The 6,663-nt window shown below is 37.1% G+C and overlaps 1 long non-coding RNA gene across 1 annotated transcript; it reads right to left on the reverse strand.

Annotated features, from left to right (window-relative positions):
- Positions 1-3,453: 3,453 nt before the first annotated feature.
- On the reverse strand, positions 3,454-6,438 carry LOC147507822 (uncharacterized). Its single transcript, XR_015216240.1, has 4 exons — positions 6,394-6,438; positions 5,211-5,315; positions 4,510-4,585; positions 3,454-3,721 (listed from the first exon to the last, which is right to left on the reverse strand). It is a non-coding gene; the product is annotated as an uncharacterized LOC147507822 (long non-coding RNA).
- Positions 6,439-6,663: the final 225 nt, after the last annotated feature.

A 6,663-nucleotide genomic window follows, 5' to 3' on the forward strand; every position in this document is an offset into this window, starting at 1 on the left:
TAGACATTAAAATATCAAATGTTTTAAGAGACCCCATTTCTTTTATTTCTACAAGTAGAGGGCACGTTAGGCAACTATAATAATACGCCTAACGATTGTAATAAGAACTCTTTCTTTTGCGGCAGGCTCTGAAAGATGTTTGTGTTGGCTTTTACAAAAATGGAACATTTTGTTTTCAGGACTTTGCCCATCTTCTATTTGATGCCTCTAACTGAAATAGCATTTCCCCATCTCCACTTACAACACTCGTTTGTTGGCCACGTGCTATCCCTTTGTCTTCCATGTAAACTGGTTACAGTCCGAAGTAAATCTATTACACTAACAATATATTAGTTAAGGAATGGAAAAAGGAAAAAAAAATGTATTATTATCCGAAGAGAACAACTTCAAAATTAAAAAATGCCTTCCAACTGTTGGTATACATAGAGACATAGGAGCATGCCTGCATGGGCTACGGGAAAGTTGTATCTTCTATGTTATGTGGCATATTGGTTATGCCCGTGCCTACGGCCCGCGAAACCTCGACGCGCTTGCGATATTATCCCGACAACTCATCGCTTCGTCGTAAGGCGCATAACGATCTTAGGCGCGAAAAATATTCGCACAAGACCAAATAAACAACTCAATTTATAAAACATACCGCAAGGCCATCCCAATTACCTATTATCTATAAGCCCAAATCAATTGGAGGCGCTAACAGTTTATGGGCTAGCCCAACAATTTATAAGTCCAGTTGCAATTGTTGACTTTTGGTTGATTTTTTGATAGATCCCATAATATTGATTACACTTAATAAAATTACACAAACTCTCCAAACACTTGAATCTGCCATGTCACAACTTAGAAAAGACAATGGTAACCATTAGATGGAGTCTCTGTGGGCTCCACACCATTGCTTTTTATTAGATAGATTTGACAAACTTGCATTATACTTATATCTGGGCCGGCCTTCAATTTCCCCTATGCAAGTTCTCAAAAACTGGGCCTATTGGTTAGTAGAACAGGTTTTTTGCAATAGATGTTTGTTATGTATTATTTTATTAAGCATTATAGTGGACTTTTTTTAGGGAGAATGAGGCCTTTATTTTCGTTTATATTTGGGCCTATGCAAACAGTTAGGCAACATAGCCCCAGGGCCGACCCTAATACTTATCCAGGAGGTTCTAAGTGTTGGTATACGCTAAGAATAATAATAATAATTGCCGATGAACATTTTTCTGCAGCGGTAAAAGTGTTATCATCATCAGGGGTTGCCTCCAGTATTGCGAATGATGTACATACATTAAAGGAGAAACACCCGATGCGACAACCACCCAAGAGACGAACTGTTCTTTTTGTTGAGCCCCCTTTATTAGTAGAGAGACACATTATTATCATGTATTAGGTCATTTCCGAAAGACACTTCTTGTAGTTGTGATGGTCTCCGTGCTCAGCACTTGTTAGATGCCATGAGTGGTGCTGCAACAGCTATATCGTTTGATTTGTTATATGCATTGACTCCTGTGGTGAATCTATGGTTACAGGGGTGATGTCTACAACCGTTGGTAGAATTCGTAACGAATGCTCCGCTTACTCCAATTCTTAAGCCGGATAATAGTATTTGTCCGGTAGCCGTGGGTATGGTTTGGCGACGTCTTGTTTCCAAAATTACAATGAAAGGAGTTTCCAAAGAGGTGGTAGGGTACTTGTAGGATTTTCAGTATGGGGTCGGTGTCCCTGGTGGAGCAGAGGCGATTTCAAATGTTGTTAATTGCATGGTACATGCTAACGGTGACAGTACATCTCTTTCTATGTTGCCAATAAATTTTTAGAATGCTTTTAATATGGTTGATCGGACTACTATGTTGAGAAATGTTTGCATTCGCTATCCCGCTATTGCCCCTTGGGTTGAGTATTTGTATTGTCAGCCTGCAAGATTATACTTGGGGGATGATTACATATGGTCTGCTTCTTGGGTTCAGCGAGGTGATCCTTTGAGTCCCCTGCTCTTTGCACTGGTGTTGCACCCTCTGATTCTACAGATCTAGTCAAGTTGTCAGTTATTGCTCCAGGCTTGGTGCTTAGAAGATGAGACTTTAATTGGGGATACAGAATAGGTGGCGGCAGCTCTGCGTATGACTCAGGAAGAAGGACCTTCTTATGGGTTAGTTCTTAATGTGGCTAAGACTGAGATATTTTGGCCATCATTGGATCCATGTCGTTCCACTCCTAGTCTTTTTTTTCAGATTTATCTTGTCCTCAGCAGGGAGTCAGGTTGCTTGGAGAGGCAGTCAGCACTGATTCTTCTTTTGTCATGAGCATTGCTCGTAAGCGTGTTGAAAAAACTATAACTTCAATGGACTGTTTAGTTGTATTGGAGGATCCATATTATGAGTTAGCACTCTTACGAGCTTGTGTTGGGCTCTCCAAGTTGGTTTTTGCAGTTCGTACTTGTCCACCATCATTTTTTAGGGAGGCAGCTAATAATTTTGATCAGCAGATTCGCACAGTTCTGCAGGGTATTATAGTTTCTGATGGTCCTGGCTTCGGTGATATGCAATGGCATTTAGCGACGCTTCCATTACGCTTTGGTGGGTTAGGTATCTATTGTGCCTTTGATGTCTCTGCTTTCGCTTTTGTGGCCTCCCATTTTCAGACTTTAGAACTTCAGAACCACATTCTTAGGAGTTGTGTCCAGTGTCTATGGGTGAGATTTTTGATGATGCTACCAGTGTATTGTGTCTCTGTCTTCTCGATTTTGACCTTGATTCACTGGCTGTGAATGTTACTGTCCCCTCAAAACCACAAAAAGTTTTGGCGGAAGCTTTCTACGGTAAGACTGTTGCTAGTCTTGAGAGGGAGTTTGAGTTATCTGCTAGTAATAAAGCAGTAATTGGATGTTTGCAGTCGGAACATGCAAAATATTTTCTACTTGCTATTCTGATGAAAGGACTTGGACAGCGTATGTCACAGGTGGAGTATCGTGCCATTCTCTGGTATCGCCTTATGATTCATCTATACTCTGATGGGGTCTTTGCCCTGTATGCAAAAAAAAAAAAAAAAAAAAATTAGATGTTTTTGGGGATCATGCAGCACATTGTAAATATTTTCCTGGTTTTAAATACCGACATCACTACAAGAAAACAAGTTATTAGCCACGACCCAAAACCGTGGCAAAAAACTTTTACCCACGGTTAAAATCCGTCACACGACCGTGGGCTTTTTGTGCGTCGGTAATAGTGTGCCCACAGTCATGACCGTGGCAAAAGCCAACCAATAGCCACAGTCATTGCGTCGGCCTAAATCCGTGGAAGTCGCGACGACACTAGTCAGTGGAAAATGCTGGTTTTTGCCTACGATCGCACAATATTAGCCACTGCTTTGGACTGTGGGAAAAGACTTTTTTTTATTAAAAAAAATTAGGGCCAATGTCACATTTCAACCTGTTTCTACACATTTTTTTCTAATTAAATAACCACCAATTGTCCACAAAACTTTCTACAGATTCTTCATTACACAATTATCAACAATTATTAAAAAATAGTTAATAAGGAGAAATACAAGTTGTTCAATTGAAAAAAAAAAAGAAAATATAAATTACGTTTTACTCTAAAATAAGAACATGGACTTGAACACACCCATCTTCATCATCTGGCCTTCACGATACCGTTAAGGCAAGTCTAACCCTTTATATTCTTCAGGCACTTCATGCTTCCCACCATCATCACTTCCATATGGGAAACTAACCTTCACAGCATACAAAAAATTCTTATTTAATTGAATAAATTCCAAAATAGTTGTTGCAAAGAATGACCATGAAAAGAAAAAAATGATTCGTCAATGTACATTCTCACAATCAAGTTGTTTTAAAGTAAGGTCCTTGTTTTTTAAAGTAAATTCTCACAAGAGAAACCATTTATATAGGAAATTCAATGTATCAAAATAAACTAGCATGCATACCACAAAACACAAAAGTAAAATGCAATCAACCCACGTGTGAGTAGCAATTATAACCCAATAAACACAGAACAAATCAACCCCTATGCCAAGTATGTGACCACTAAACAACATGTCGCCAATAACCAACTTTGAAACATGCACCTCATGTGGCCAGTAACACAAGCCAACTTTGAGAGTCACCATGTACCAATAACCTTACATAGATGCAAGGTCTTTGCTATGTATACCCCATCTTAGTATACTCATGTTCATTAAAAATAAAAATAAAAATAATCTTAATAGACTCATAAAAACTTCATCCTTAGAAAACAAGGACCAATGTATTGAAAATCTGAAATCTATTAAATATTGGGGGCAACAGAAATATTTTGTAATTCCTTGACAATATCATATCCTTTCTAGCCTATATGACATATATCAACCTCATGTGTCTACAAAAGATAAACATGATACATAATACATATCAAAGGTCACAACTAAAAGAATAAGATGTGAACTTCAAAGAACTAAGTAAATTTTAAATACTAGCTAGCTGCTTGTCAATGTATGAAAAACTCCAAGAGATTATACCTAGCACGAATTTAAGCTCCAACGAATTTCCTTGTACTTGTCAATGTTAAAGAACTCCAAGAGTTTTCCCAGGCATCTGCTAGACAAAGGAAGAATGTTTACATTAGAACCCTAATTATGATATTCCAAATCCAATCATATATAAGTACCTTTATCTATTGCTTAAACACAACCTCATCAAGTTCAGCATATATAAAAAATCAAGTTAAGGTCCTTTGTGTCGTAAAATAACTCTTATTTCAAATACACATACAAAAAAAATATCTCTAGCTTTTTGTACTTCTGATATAATGATATCAATTCAAGTAGTTTTGTTAACCTAATCCCTAAACCCAAATTACTTGGTTGAAGTGCATGTTCACATACTTCCGGCAGTATACAGAGTATTGATCAGTAAAGAAGTTAACCAAATATTGAACTATTAAATTAAATAGGTCATGGAATTGGTCAAATCAATCCATCGTACAGAGGATGTAGAGGTATCATCCATTAGAAAACCTATTTAACCATCCTTAACAATAAAAGTCAACAAAATCAGTCACAATTAATACTCGTGGTGGGAATAGCTCCAATGCCAAGTTACAATACTCAAGGTTAACCCAATATATTGGGAGCCTAAGAGTTGGGCCCTTTTAGAAGTCCAAGATAACTGCATACACACATTATCGAAAATCAATATATACTAAAAGAGCTAAACTTACCAGGTAGCGGAACAATGAGAATATCACCAGCCTTAACAACAATACTACCCATAGCACTAATATTCATAAGATCAAAAACAGTAGTAGAATACCTTGCTGCAATACCTACCAACGAATCCATAGGCATAACAAGATACGACGAATAAACAACTGGCAGAAAATTATCAGAGTAGAGTTATAAAAAGTACAAGACAATAAAACAACTAAACTCTCCCCAACAATCAAGTACAGTAGGATCCGGTATCGATTTGGCATCTCTAAATTGATAAGAAGAAATAAACAAGACCAGTTAGAGAATACCAAGCCAGCAATAGATGAAATTGTATATCCGAAGGGCATGTTTTAAAATGCGTAGAAACAGATTTATGGATACCATCTACCCAAGAACAAGTAATGGGGATCATTAAAAAGAGATGGGAAGGAATGATAAGGCATTCGACATATGAGATACCATTTGCATTGGTAGTTAAAAAAGATATTAGGTCGATTCCGAAAAGGGCAACGACTTCGGAGACTTTGAGGTCAGTGTAGAAAGTGTAACCAAACATTGCATTGCAACAATCGAGAATTTGAGCAATTGTTCAATTGTTGATTTTGAGTGGACTAGTGTATTTAACCAAAAGTTTTATCAAGTTCTTTGACTGTAAGTAAAGAGCTTTTAGAGTAACGTAAATAGAGAGCTTTAAGAATATGTGTACAAAGAAAATGAAGTGTTTGATACATTACATTTAAATCCGAACATAAACAAGTCAAACAACAAAGATTGAGTTTTTCACCAAAATTACCAACAACTGCATTACATTTAAATGAACACCTTTGAGTTCAGAGAAACCCCAAATCGAACAATCAAAGTCTATAGCCGAAATAAAACATTCAATACCAGTTGGTGGAGAGAGGGAACCCAAATTTATACCCAATGCTCGGAAATTTTCCTACCAAAATAGAAAAGCTTTTAAGAACAATCCCTAAATGACAACCTTTGCTCAACTTTTTTGGTTTTAGTTTCTATTCGAAATTTAGTAATCTTAAAATCAGTTTTCTTTCCAAACACTCAAGAAATTAGGCAACAATTTTGATGAACTGGGTTTTGGGAAACCAAAACTTGGAAAATAACTGCAATTAAACTTGAAAAGTGAAACCCCAATGAACGAAAATTATCAAAGTTTGGAATTTTTAGATTTACCTTAAGGAAGAACAAAAGAGATTTTTTTCATCTTTGACTGTCGAACCAAGAAGAGATGCGTCCGCCCTCCACCTTCAAATCCCAACGACTTAATTATAATTCTGATTCAGGCTGTCACAAAAAAATGGGGATGAAAGTTCATCTCGTTGTGTTGAAGAAGAACAGTTTCGCTCTAGGGCTTTTTCTCAAGTTCATTTTTTTTCGTTTCAGAATACGTATGTTATTATGTAGACCTTTGCCTACGGTTTTTGACTTCACAGCAGCCGTCGC

The sequence above is a fragment of the Coptis chinensis genome, chromosome 3 (assembly GCF_015680905.1).
Source record: "Coptis chinensis isolate HL-2020 chromosome 3, ASM1568090v1, whole genome shotgun sequence".
NCBI lineage: Eukaryota > Viridiplantae > Streptophyta > Magnoliopsida > Ranunculales > Ranunculaceae > Coptis > Coptis chinensis.